The 13,133-nt window shown below is 35.9% G+C and overlaps 1 long non-coding RNA gene across 1 annotated transcript in view; it reads right to left on the bottom strand.

Moving 5' to 3' along the window:
• The window catches only part of LOC131061681 (uncharacterized), an 89,284-nt gene extending 77,758 nt beyond the window's left edge, over positions 1 to 11,526 (bottom strand). Inside the window, exons 1-3 of the long non-coding RNA XR_009110572.2 lie at positions 11,271 to 11,526; positions 11,100 to 11,141; positions 10,833 to 10,935 (exon numbers count right to left, since the gene is read on the bottom strand). This is a non-coding gene — a long non-coding RNA (uncharacterized LOC131061681). The remainder of the gene's footprint in view (positions 1 to 10,832; positions 10,936 to 11,099; positions 11,142 to 11,270) is intronic.
• Positions 11,527 to 13,133: the final 1,607 nt, after the last annotated feature.

Raw genomic sequence — 13,133 nt, 5'->3', positions numbered from 1 at the left:
TAACCTTCTCTTTCCCTTTCTCATTTGATACTCCATTACCAACCGGTGGAGTTCTACTTCTGTAGAATTTAGCAATATGTACAACCTCATTACATGCATAACATGTAACATAGTTCTTTTGAATTGCTTTGCTAAAACCGATATAATTTCTTGACCTGCACTGATTAGCCATATGACCAACTTTTCCACATGCATAACATTTAACATTCATTCTGCAATATTCTGCCTTATGACCATACTTATTACATTTAGAACATTGACCGGGAGCAGAATTAGGATTTTGATTTGCTATGTTTCTACATTGCCTAGGCATGTGACCAAATCTATTTCAAACAAAACATCTACAATTAAATTTATAAGTATTAAACTGCCTTACCGGTGCCTTATAGTTTTGATCTTCATTTGCACTACCAGAACTCTGTCCTTGTTCAAATCCAAGTCCACTGGATTCTCCATTCTTCCATTGTCTCTTTAACAACTCATCTAGTTGTGCTGAACTAATCTTGAATTTTTCTTTGTACTCACTTGCAATAGTTAGCTCATCTCTTAGAATTATCATTTGTCTCTCAAGCTCTTGTTCATTACTTTGGGATTGTATTAAATCAGTTCTCAACATATCATTCTCATGAACCAACCTACCACATTCTTCAAATTTGTTCTTCAAAGATACAACAAGATTTTCATCCTTTTTCTTCCGGTCCTCAATCTCCTTAGACATTCTCATAGTTATAACTTGCATTTCATTTCTCATGACCATGTTCTCCTGACTCAGTTTCCGACACTGTTTGTTAAGTGCGTCTTTCTCTTCATCATCCTGATTTTGCAAAAGTTCCTTTCTCCTAGCTTGAATAGATGACAACCTCTCCTATAGGACAAGAATGAATTCCTTGGAAGAATTCAATTCATCTTGTAGCTTTAAGTTTTTCAACCTTTCAACATCATAATTTGCAAGTACCATCTCAAGTTGCTTTTCCAAACCCATATCCATGGATTCCGGATTCAGGATCTCCCTTAAGCTGTTAAACTTCCTCTGAGGCACAAGGCTTTGATACCAATTGTTGGAATCCAAGAACACTGAGAGGGGGAGGGGGGGTGAATCAGTGTTCTACTGGTATGATCAATTTTAACCTTATTAAAACATGCATACACCAACTGGTATACCGGTACATAAAGAATTTAAAGAAGTAAAGCAACCAATAAGCCAATCACATAAATGAGAACCATAACACACAGAGTTATATGTGGAAAACCTCAAAGAGGAAAAGACCACGGTGGGATTTGTGACCCACAATATCAATCCACTAGCCATATGAAGAGATATTACAAAATATAGGGGCTTGCATTTGTAGGAAGGCTTGAAACCTAGAGCACACTGCTCAATCACAAAAGGAGCGTCACTGACTACATATAAATCCAGACTTCAGTCCAGAGAAGTGTTGAGCTACAAAAGATAGCATCTCCTATGCCTGAATATAGTTCCAGTTAAGCTTTGTCTATTCCGATCTGAAACCCTAAACCTTTTACTGGAATGTTACATAAATCTCCTCACATACATAATCTCTCTGATATATTTTGCATTTTCGTCCTAATACATATTCGCATCCTTTTTCTAATCCACACACACACACACACACACACACATATATCCATTACAATCTCAAAATGATCTAATCCAACAGACCTATATACCCTATACAATTTATCATGCCTTATGTCGGCTTACAAAGATAATTACAATATCAATATACATGTTGGCTAGATAACATAAATACACGAATATCAAAAACAATTGCGGATGTCGGACCCAAGAGATGTTGGCTTCCAATACCGATAACCTTACTCTAAACCATGTCGGTCTGCATTGCCGGTAACCAAATAAATCCTTCTATCCTATTGATGCCGGTGTAGTGTCCGTGAAGTGCCTGTCGGTACACAACTGAACCAAAACATGAAGCCGGAATAAGCTGCCATGTTGCCATCAATGACAACATAGTGAAACCAACCAATTGAGTTTCAGTTGCCAACAATCTCCCCCTTTGGCATTGATGGCAACACTCATGTGAAAAAATGATCATGGTTTCATCTGTTAGTTTCATCTTGTCGGCTCCCCCTCAGCTGAATATTCATCAATACAAAATACTCCATACTCCCCCTAATGTATACAACTCCCTCTATTCTTTTTCATATCTATATCACTCCCCCTTTGACTTCAATGCCATCAAAATATCCAAAAAGAATACCAAAAATCCAAAACTGTACATTGAATATCCCAGAAATATCTTACCGGAGCTTAACAAATTTGAAACTTTCCGGATATGCCTTCTCCAATAGATCAAGATAAGTATCCCAACCAAATTTGAAAGTGCCAGAAATAGATACAAGTCCATTTAGTATATGAGAAAATGACTCTTTCTCACTTAGCTCTGTCGGTGTGGGCTTACCAACCATATCCATACACTCCTTCTTATGTACACTGAGTTAATCCAACCGGGGACTCACTAAGCCTCTAAGACTTCTGGCTCTTCTTATGATTTTGTCTTTTTCTTTCTCAAGAACAAAGATTTGGCCTTCCAAAACCAAAATTTGACCATCAATGGATGTAGTTAATGAATTCAATCTATCAAAATAATTGGCTATACCTGCAATTTTCTCCTGAAATTTCTTAATCTTCTTATCCACATTAACTGTAAGTACATCTATGTTACATCATACCCTGTATATATTTGTACACTGCTTTAAAGAATTATCTATCAATTTCAATTTCTCATCAATTTCCTTTATCTCAGACTCAATCATCTGATCAAATGCAACTCTTTTAGCCTGTGTAAATCTCTTTAGTGCTTGTCTGTTTGAAATATGTTGCAAGGATTGAAAATCCTTTGAAATGTGCTCAATAATTGTCTTCAACTTGCCAGATGGGCTCGCTTCCCTATCAATCTTGCAATCTAGGACTAGTCTGTGCAAAACAAAGATAGAATGATCAATAATCCTTTTATCTATAGATCCCTCTTTCATCAATTTCTGTGCAGCCATCATCATGAGTTCAATGGGACTCATCTCAATTATGTTTTTCTTTACAACCTGCGAGGAGTTAATTGACAATAATGATGGACCTACTACCGGTTCCTTGTCGGATTCCCCTTTCTTCTCCTCTGATGATTTATCCTTTATAGCTTCCTCACTTGCACCGGTTGCTTCGCCACTTGGTGCAGTCTCTGTAACTAGTGGTTCCTCTGTAGGAATTGTAACCTCAACTTGTACATTTGTATCTGGAGGACTATTGTCCTCAACATTAGTATCCTGTACAACATCAACCTTTACACTCTCTGTATTTGCCGATATCTCGAGATTTGCTTGTACATTTGTATCTACCACGGGATTAATTTCCACTATCTTAATGTTTTTCAAAATTGAGGGTGAAGTACCCATAATACCCTTTCCTTTTCCTTCAACTGGGATGTCTACAGTATCTGACTTAGTTTCCGGTGAAGTAAAGAAAACTCAGTTCTCTTCAAAGAACTTAACCCATGCCTTGTGGGTTTCCTTTATTATCTCATTTACCCTTCCTAACATAAGACTGGTTATTCTATGTTTGTTGTTAAATATTTTTCTATCTTCCACCTCAAGTGTCCTATCCATATCCTTTGGAGTAATAGAAACACAAACAAATAACAACTCTTTAATTTTTATGTGCTTGTCTTCTTGCATTGCTGATAGTCTCCTAGCATCTAACATATCATACAATTCTGCCAGTATTTGGTCTTGAATTTCTATCAAGGCTTTCTTATAAATATCCAAATATAACAATACTGCTTCCTCTACCTCTCTTTGTTCATCATTCTCTAAACGATCATAGTAAAATTGTACATTCTTTAACATGTCATCCTTAGTTATTTCATCTACTAACTCTGCATAATTTTTTAGTGGAATGATGGTTACATTACTAGATTGAATTGTCGTATCAATGTCATTGTTCTTCTTCCTTTTTGTAGTATTGGATGGAGCTGAAGGGGTTACTTTTGGTGCTTGCTTCTGTTTCAGTAACTTGAATGTGACTTTCCTAACTAGTTGTTTTTTAGCTTATACCTTGGTTTCCTCTGTTTTCTTCCTTATAACCCTTTTGAAAGCTAGGGGTGTGTCATCCTCAGATGTAGACTTTGTTGTAATAGACTCAATGAACACTTTTGGTTCTTTCCTCTTCCTGCCTTTCTCTGGGACAATATTAATCAATGCTTTGATGTCCCATGAGACCTTCTCAACAAACTTACTTGCCTTTCCTTCTTGCTTCTCTTTCTTCTTCCGGTTGAACTCTGTTTCAACCTCTTGTGTCTTCTGCTTAGCAGTACTACAGGGCTTCTCAGCTTCATCAATAGGTGCATCAATTAACATTTTTGCTTAAGCATCTAAAATCTGTCCATCAACTTCATAGCCCATTTCCTCAATCCAGATCTTCTAGGGTTTAACCGCTTTCATGAGTGTTTCATCTTTCTTTACCATGAAGCATATGTCAGTTGAGTATTTCTCAACAATATGCTTAGGAACTCTTTCTCTAGATTTCATAGCCTTCTAGAATGCCTTAAAATACCCCCATACTTTGTTATCCCTTTGACTGCCCAATGTAGCAATTGATTGTTTTAATTGCCTCCCTACCAGGACATCAAATGCCCATTGCCTTTTCCCAAAACCGAGTCTCATTCATAAAAAATAACATTAAGTAGACAATTAAGTTGCTATATGGAAAAGTTCCTTTCTTTTCTCCTTTAATCTTTCTTAGGTTTATCAATAATTCATCTAACATCCAACCACATAGATCCAATTTCTCATTTTCTCTCATCATCTAATCTGCGAAAAATGTAGGAGCTAGAAACAAAATTCAATCGGTTTGACTGAGTTACCTTATAACTGATGACCATGTTACTGAATCTGATGTCTGTGTTGGTAATAGTGTTTATTCTCATAGATCATTTGTCTAATGTTGCGCCAATGATCTTGTTGACATAATCATTAGAAACATTCTTATCTGGACGTTGCCCAACCTGTGGTAAACAAGTGAGTACCCTGATGGCTTCCTTGGTGATCTTGTAAGGTCTATCCAACCAGATAAACTCTCCTTGTACTCTGCTCAAAACATACCTAATGATTTCATCTTCAAATTCTGGAATGTCCAAAATGCCGATAAACTCTAAGTCTTCAATGTGCTTGTATTCAGGTTTGATTTTCCCGAATCTCCCATTAGCTTGCTCATGTACATGCCCTTTATATCAGATGTCCCCAAATCCTCAATGTGAAAGTGTATGTATGCTTTAACATTTTCGACATACACAACTCCTTTCAAAACACGAGAAAATGTTCCAATCGGATCTTCTAGGGTAGCCACATGCGGATACCACTTGAAAATGGGCCTGGGATAGTCCTTGACCTCAACAACAGTCGAGTTTGCAACAAAGATAGGAATGGATGATGATCTCTCTTCCATGATTAAAGATAAATATATGTTAATCACTTCCGGTGAAACCCCAACAAACTCTTTCAGTCGCCAGTGAAATCGCTCAAGAAGATATATGATCGCACTGAATCGCCTTTGATCGCTTAGAATCGCTCTGAATGCAAGGTGATCAAGAATGAAGTAGATTCAACCTTATATCTTCCAAGAAAAACCTTAATCTTTCATTGACATCAATGACTTTCGGTGAAACATACCAGATCTCAAACAAAACATATCAATGCCAGATAAGAATCTCTAATGTCTGGAACATTTTCCAGAACCTCTTCGTGGGGAATATGCAACATCTTCATGAATTTTTCCTACCCCTAAGGCATCTACCTTAGTTACTAGATGAGCTTCTTGTCGGTGCAGAAGCAACCTCTTCTACCAGATAAGTAACCGGTGCATTCCCATCTGCTAATTGTTCTTGAGTCTTCCTGACCCATCTCTGGATATGATCTTGCCATATTTCATTAACCTTCTCTTTCCCTTTCTCATTTTATCCTCCATTAACAACCAATGGATTTTTGCTTCTACAGTATTTAGCAATATGTCCAACCTCATTACATGCATAACATGTAACATTGTTCTTTTCAATCACTTTGCTAAAACCAGTATAATTGCTTGACCTGCACTAGTTAGCCATATGTCCAAATTTTCCACATGCATAGAATTTAACATTCATTCTTCAATATTTTGTCATATGACCATACTTATTACATTTAGAGCATTGATCGAGAGCAGAATCAGGGTTCTGATTTGCTCTGTTTCTACATTGCCTAGCCATGTGACCAAATCCATTGCAAACAAAACATCTACCATTTAATTTATAAGCATTAAATTGCCTTACCGGTGCCTTATGATTTTGATCTTCATTTGCAGTACCGTAACTTTGTCCTTGCTCAAATCCAAGTTCACTGGAATCTCCATTTTGCCTTTGTCTCTTCAACAACTCATCTAGTTGTGATGAACTAATCTTGAATTTTTCTTTGTACTCACTTGTAGTAGTTAGATCATCTCTTAGAATTATCATTTGTCTCTCAAGCTTTTGTTCATTACTCTAGGATTGTACTAAATCAGATCTCAACATATCATTCTCATGAACCAACCTACCACATTCTTAAAATTTGTTCTTCAGAGATACAACAAGATTTTCTTCCTTTTTTCTGTCGGCCCTGAATCTCTTTAGACATTCTCATAGTTATAGCTTGCATTTCATTTCTCATGACCATGTTCTCCTGACTCAGTTTCTGACATTGTTCCTTAAGTGCATCTTTCTCTTCATCATCCCGATTTTGCAAAAGTTCCTTCCTCCTAGCTTGAATAGATGACAGTCTCTCATGTAGGACAAGAATGAATTCCTTAGCAGAATTCAATTCATCTTGTAGCTTTAAGTTCTTCAACCTTTTAGCATCATAATCTTCAAGTGCCATCTCAAGTTGCTTTTCCAAACCCATATCCATGGATTCCAGATTCAGGATCTCCCTCAAGCTGTTAAACTTCCTTCGAGTTACAAGGCTCTAATACCAAGTGTTGAAATCCAAGAACACTGAGAGGGGGGGTGAATCAGTGTTCTACCGGTATGATCAATTTTAACCTTATTAAAACATGCATACACCAACCAATATACCGGTACATAAAGAATTGAAAGAAGTAAAGCAACCAATAAGCCAATCACATAAATGAGAACCATAAGACACAGATTTAGACGTGGAAAACCTCAAAGAGTAAAAACCACGGTGGGATTTGTGACCCACAATATCAATCCACTGGCCATATGAAGAGATATTACAAAATATAGGGGCCTGCACTTGCAGAAAGGCTTACAGCCTAGAGCACACCGCTCAATCACAAAAGGAGCCTCACTAACTACATATAAATCTAGACTTCAATCCGGAGAATTGTTGAACTGCAAAAGATAACATCTCGTATGCCTGAATACAGTTCCAGTTAAACTCTGTCTGTTCCAATCTGAAACCCTTAACCTTTTACCGGAATAACCCTTACATAAATCTCCTCACATACATAATCTCTCTGATATATTTTGCATCTCTTTCCTAATACATATTAACATCCTTTTTCACATCCACATATATGTATCCATTACAATCTCAAAATGATCTAATCCAACAGACCTATATACCCTATACAATTTATCATGCCTTATGTCGGCTTACAAAGATAATTACAATATCAATATACATGTCGGCTAGATAACATAAATACGTGTATATCAAAAACAATTGCCGATGTCAGATCCAAGAGATATCGGCCTCCAATACCGATAACCTTATTCTAAAACATGTCGTCCTGCATTGCCAGTAACCAAAGAAATCCTTCTATCCTATCGGTGTCGATATAGTGTCTGTGAAGTGCCTGCCGGTACACAATTGAACCAAAATATGAAGCCGAAATAAGCTGCCATGTTGCCATCAATGACAACATAGTGAAACCAACCAATTGAGTGTCAATTGCCAACACTTTCTTATGCTTTATTTGTTTTCTATGGTTTGAATATTTAACTTCTTGTTAAAAGTGAATAGATTAGATTAGTATAGGAAACAAATATTTGAGAGATAAAAAATAGTTATGTAGACACCCAAAAATGGTCAACGCTTGCGAGGTCATACTTTAACATTTGCGCATTGCCTCATTTTAGGTTTTTGCGTCGCATTAACATTTCTCCTATGTCACACACTTGGTCTTTATCATTTGCGAACATCGAGTCATTCTTCTATATTCTTCAATCATCTCGTCCTCGAATTTGGTCTTGTCGACAACATTATCCAGTCATGATTTTGATCGATTTTATCTTATTGCATCAATGAGCATGCTTATTTGTCATCATTTTGGACATCGTCAATCCTAATTAGGGTTTTGTCCTCCTGTCAATCTTGCGACCGATTTGTTATCAATCATTGTTCTCTTATCAATCTTTTCATCAATCTTATCATTTTGGACATCGTCAATCCTAATTAGGGTTTTGTCCTCCTTTTGATCTTGTCATCTTGCGATCAATTTGTCATTGATCGTGGTCGTTATCAATCTTGTCATTTTGCAATCTATTTGTCATCGATTTTTGTCCTCTTTTCAATCTTGTCATTTTGCGACCGATTTGTCATCGATCGTGGTCATTTCCAATTTTGTCATCTTGCAATCTATTTTGTCAATTTTGTCATTTTGTGACCGATTTGTCATCGATCATTCTTTTTCTCAATTATGTCAATTTGGATCAATTTGTCATTGTTCCTCGTCAATTGGCGCATTTATCAATCAAATCATTTATCACATTGGTCATTTATCAATTCAAAATCATGACATTAATTATCTTCAATCAAGACCTAATTGTCATTTTCGCATGTCTAATTCGTCTTCTAGGGTTTTATGATTTATTCATTTAACCTAATTTTGCCATTTCTTCCTCTAGGATTAAATAAATTACTTATTTATCCTAAGTCTTCTCATTACAATTAAATCTTTATTTAATTGGCTAATTATTCCTCTTTGTGAATTGATTAATAAATGAAAAATTATTAATTAATTCACTAAATCCTAATTTCTAATTTCCTTCAATTTCTAATTCTTAATTTTCATCAATTTCAATTTTCTAATTTTCTAAATTTCTAATTTCTTTTCCCTCCTATTTCATCTCCTAATTCTATGGGAATGACATTTCAATTTGTCATGAAATTGTCATAATTGATAATCAATCAATTTGACATGGAATGTGTCATAATTTGTCATCAATTAACAATCAATCAAATTGTGCATGGAAAGTGCATAATTTGTGATAATTTGTCATGTTGATTTGCAATTTCCATTTGAATTGCATCATGCCAATCTTGTCATTTCTCCAATTCTCTATAAATTGGATGATTTTCAATCAAACCTAATCCGAATTTCTATAAGACTATCGAACTTACGCTTCTAGTACTCTTGAGCTTTTCATCAATCTTGCTTTCAATTGTGTGAGCACTTGTAGGTGAGATCCACAAACCCATTGAAGAGGAAAGAACAACAATGGAGCCGCATGGAAGGAGCATTCAATTCTGCATTTGGTTTGCATAATCTTTCATTTTGAATGTTTTGTTTTCATATCTCTATTGAGTGTGCTTAGAATTAGGTTCATTTGCAATGAGTGTTCTTTTGATTAAGTTATCATGCCTAGTGTTTTGATTGATCTACTTGCTTTTGATGATTCCTAATTCCGATGCTACAAGTTACATGTACTTTCGTCCAAACTACATATTGGGTGTCCCGTGCTATTGTATTCTCTTGTCTTACTTATTGAGAGCTATTTTTATTTGCAAAGAATAATACTCAGTTCCATGGCACTTTGACAGATAGTTGCCTACGTAGCAGAAAAAGTCAAAGCTCAACATCCTGAAAATTTTGAATGATCGGCTAAGAATTCAGTTTACCTGGGGATCCTCACAATTAGGGCAAATTACCTTGGCCCGAGGTTGTGTATTTCATGGAAAAAAAAGACTCTTTTTAATCAATATGAATATTTATCAAATAATCTCTAAAATCGACATATACTCAACACTTGTACCCAGGTGATGTGATATCAAATACAAATGGAGATAAAAAAAAATTCAAGACCCCCTAAGGCTACTACAATAAAGCTGGATACACATATCTGGTTAGGGGAGGTAAAGTATCTGGCAACTTTGTCCTTGGCATGACTTCAACGAGAATTTATGTCTCCTAGCCTTTCTGTTTACTGAGGATTAATTGAGATTTGACATGTTTAAAACATTACATTGTTTCATTTAGTGGGCTCGCAATTTTCCGTACAATATCCTTTGCTTATGATTCACGTTGCTTACTTCCTACTAAATTCATGGGCTTTTTAGTGTGCCTATTTTTACAGCCACATGTAACTTTATTGGCTATGCAAATAAAGATCTAAAGTGTTTAGTTGTTGATACTAAAACTTGACCTGAAATTCCTGCATGAGAAAGATAAGTTTACTGATTCTGAACAGGATACAAATGTAAGTTTTGTCTCTTAGAACTACAATGTGGTTCGATTTGCGAGAATCACTTCTCTTGCATGGCAAACGCTGCCATTATTCTACAGGGTTCTTTAGAGTTGCATTGAAATCTCAGATAAATCGAGTGAAATGACAGTGAGAAAGATGGAAGGATGAATGCCCGTTTCTTCGAAAAAAAAAGAAGCTGCTTGAAATGCCCTTCTCCGATTCACGATCCTTTCCCACCCCAAGAGCCAATAAAAATGTGTGTAGCTCATTATCAAAACAAAAACCACTACAAAGTCTAATATTGAAGGCTGGGAAGCTCATTATTAAAAGAAATAATGGTAACCGTAGGGCTTTCCTTACCTGTACAACCAACTTTGACGCAAATCAGGAGTGAAAGAATGCAGCTGCAAACGCGAAAGAGTGTTCTCCTCGCATCCAAGACTCTACCCTTGATTTTTGAGACCTATTTGCAAACCAGTTTTCACATATTGCATCAAATAAAACAATAAAATACTGAAAACCCTCGTCCGGCCAATCAAGGAATGTTGAAAACCCAATGCATTGCATAAGAGAAAACTAAAAAATCAAAAAGCAGTTTTAAAACCCACAAACAGGCACTATACCAACCTCTCGCTAAACAGGTTTACTGCAAACAAAAGCAACCTGAAACTAGTTGCAGCCCACACGCAAAACATTACATCAGAAAATCAAAGAAAATGACAGAATCGAAAACCAATATTACAACCCACAAAGAAAAACACCTCAACAAATTGAGGCCAGAACGAAGAAATAACTCACCTGCAAATGAGATCACCAAACAAGAAACAAATTTCAACCAAATCTCCAGAGCTTCCGTCGTTTTCTCCTTTGATTTGCCAAATGAAAATAAACCAAAGAAATTTACCACTTACTGCCATAAACCCAAAAGAAGTTGCAAACATAGTGATTAATGCGAATAAATCGAATTCAATTTTTGTTGGAAGTGGAGACACTCTGAGAGGGGGGGGTGAATCAGAGTGTAACGATTTTCACAAGTATTTCTTCACAACTTGACAATCTTGTTTAACAATAAGCACAGATGATGAAAGGCTAAACAAATGAGACTTAACACCTTAAACTAACATTGTTAACAATGCAAGGAATACATAATAAGACCAAATAAAAAACTTGAATCATGTTTTTCAGAAAACAAAAAGTTTTTGATTCTTTTACAAGAACATAGAACAGTTAAAAGTTTTTGATTCTTTTACAAGAACATAGAACAGTTAAATGAGTATTGCAAAGATTGCATCACATAAGTTCAAGCAAAACAGAGTATGAAATGAAGGAAGCAAAAGACATGTAGTATCAGAGCATAAACCAGTAAGACAAACTGAGACAAGACAGGGCACATAACACCATAGTTTTCATGAGTGGAAAACCCTCCTGGGGTAGAAAAACCACTCGGTAAGATCCCTTATATTATTTCAAAGAGCACCAACTCAGTACACAAGATTTAGAAACCACAAGGCCTCAAGGAGCACCAACCCCTCTTTCTTATCCAATAGAAACATTCCAACTCAAGCTACAGTCACTGGTAATTTTATGAATGCACTTAATTCTGCAGTCACAAAACCATCAGTGATTGGAGTGAGTATATTTTACCAATCTGTACAAATGATTCTCTCTAAATGATTTTTGCAACAATATTCTTCAAGGCTTTGAATCATAGATAGATAATAGTGACATTCTTTTAAAGACATTAAAAACTATCAGAGAGAAAACTCAATCTCTGAACATCAAAATAATTTCAACCATTATAGCCTCATGTACTCTGCAACAAAACAGAGTAATACTCTCAAACCCTCGACTATCAAAAATCTCTAATAGTCTTTTGTTATACACAGCACTTTCTTTTTCTTTTTCAACAAATTCTTTGTCTTTACCTTATTCACACTTCTCACCCAATTTCAACATGTTCTGTTCTGTATTTAAATTGTTCTCTTCCCCAAAACAAAAAACGTCTTCAAGAATAACCCTCGTATAGGGTTACCAAACCCTTACGGGAATTTGCAAACTGAAAACAAATAACCGATTAACTGTGCAACGGAAAGAGAAGCTGAGAGATAAACTAAAGATGCTTGAATTTTCCAAATTTGAAAACCAAAAATAAAGCTAAGTCTGTTTCATTATTTCCATTTTTCATGATTGAAAAACCAGATTCGAAATACCTGAATCTTTTTAAACAGATGAACAAGAATATTACCTGTAATACACAACCTCATTGATAACTGAAAAGAAACTAACCAGAAATCCATTTAGCTCACTGTTAAGTCCACTCTTGCATCATTCTTTCCAACCAAACAAACTAACTTCGAGCTCCTTTGCTACAGCGGCGGCTGCATCTCTCATGGCATCTAGGGTTTGAGACGGATTTCAACCAACAATAAACTTGTTCAAAAAACAAATGAAACAAAGCGATGCTTCCAAAAACTTTTAATCTGTCGGTCACATAGAGTATTCCGAAGTATATGCTATTAGTCCGTAGACATATTGAACACAATATTAACCAAAGATACTGTTCAATAAATGCCAAGACAGTGTTATTCACTGTATCCGTGTCACCAGCCTGGCCCGAGAGAAAGGCGTTTTAAAAATATAACACGTCAGCTTAATTCAATG

Source organism: Cryptomeria japonica, chromosome 7 (genome assembly GCF_030272615.1).
Source record: "Cryptomeria japonica chromosome 7, Sugi_1.0, whole genome shotgun sequence".
NCBI classification, from domain to species: domain Eukaryota; kingdom Viridiplantae; phylum Streptophyta; class Pinopsida; order Cupressales; family Cupressaceae; genus Cryptomeria; species Cryptomeria japonica.
The sequence above is the reverse complement of the archived record's forward strand: the minus strand, read 5'-3'. Positions and strand labels throughout refer to the sequence as shown.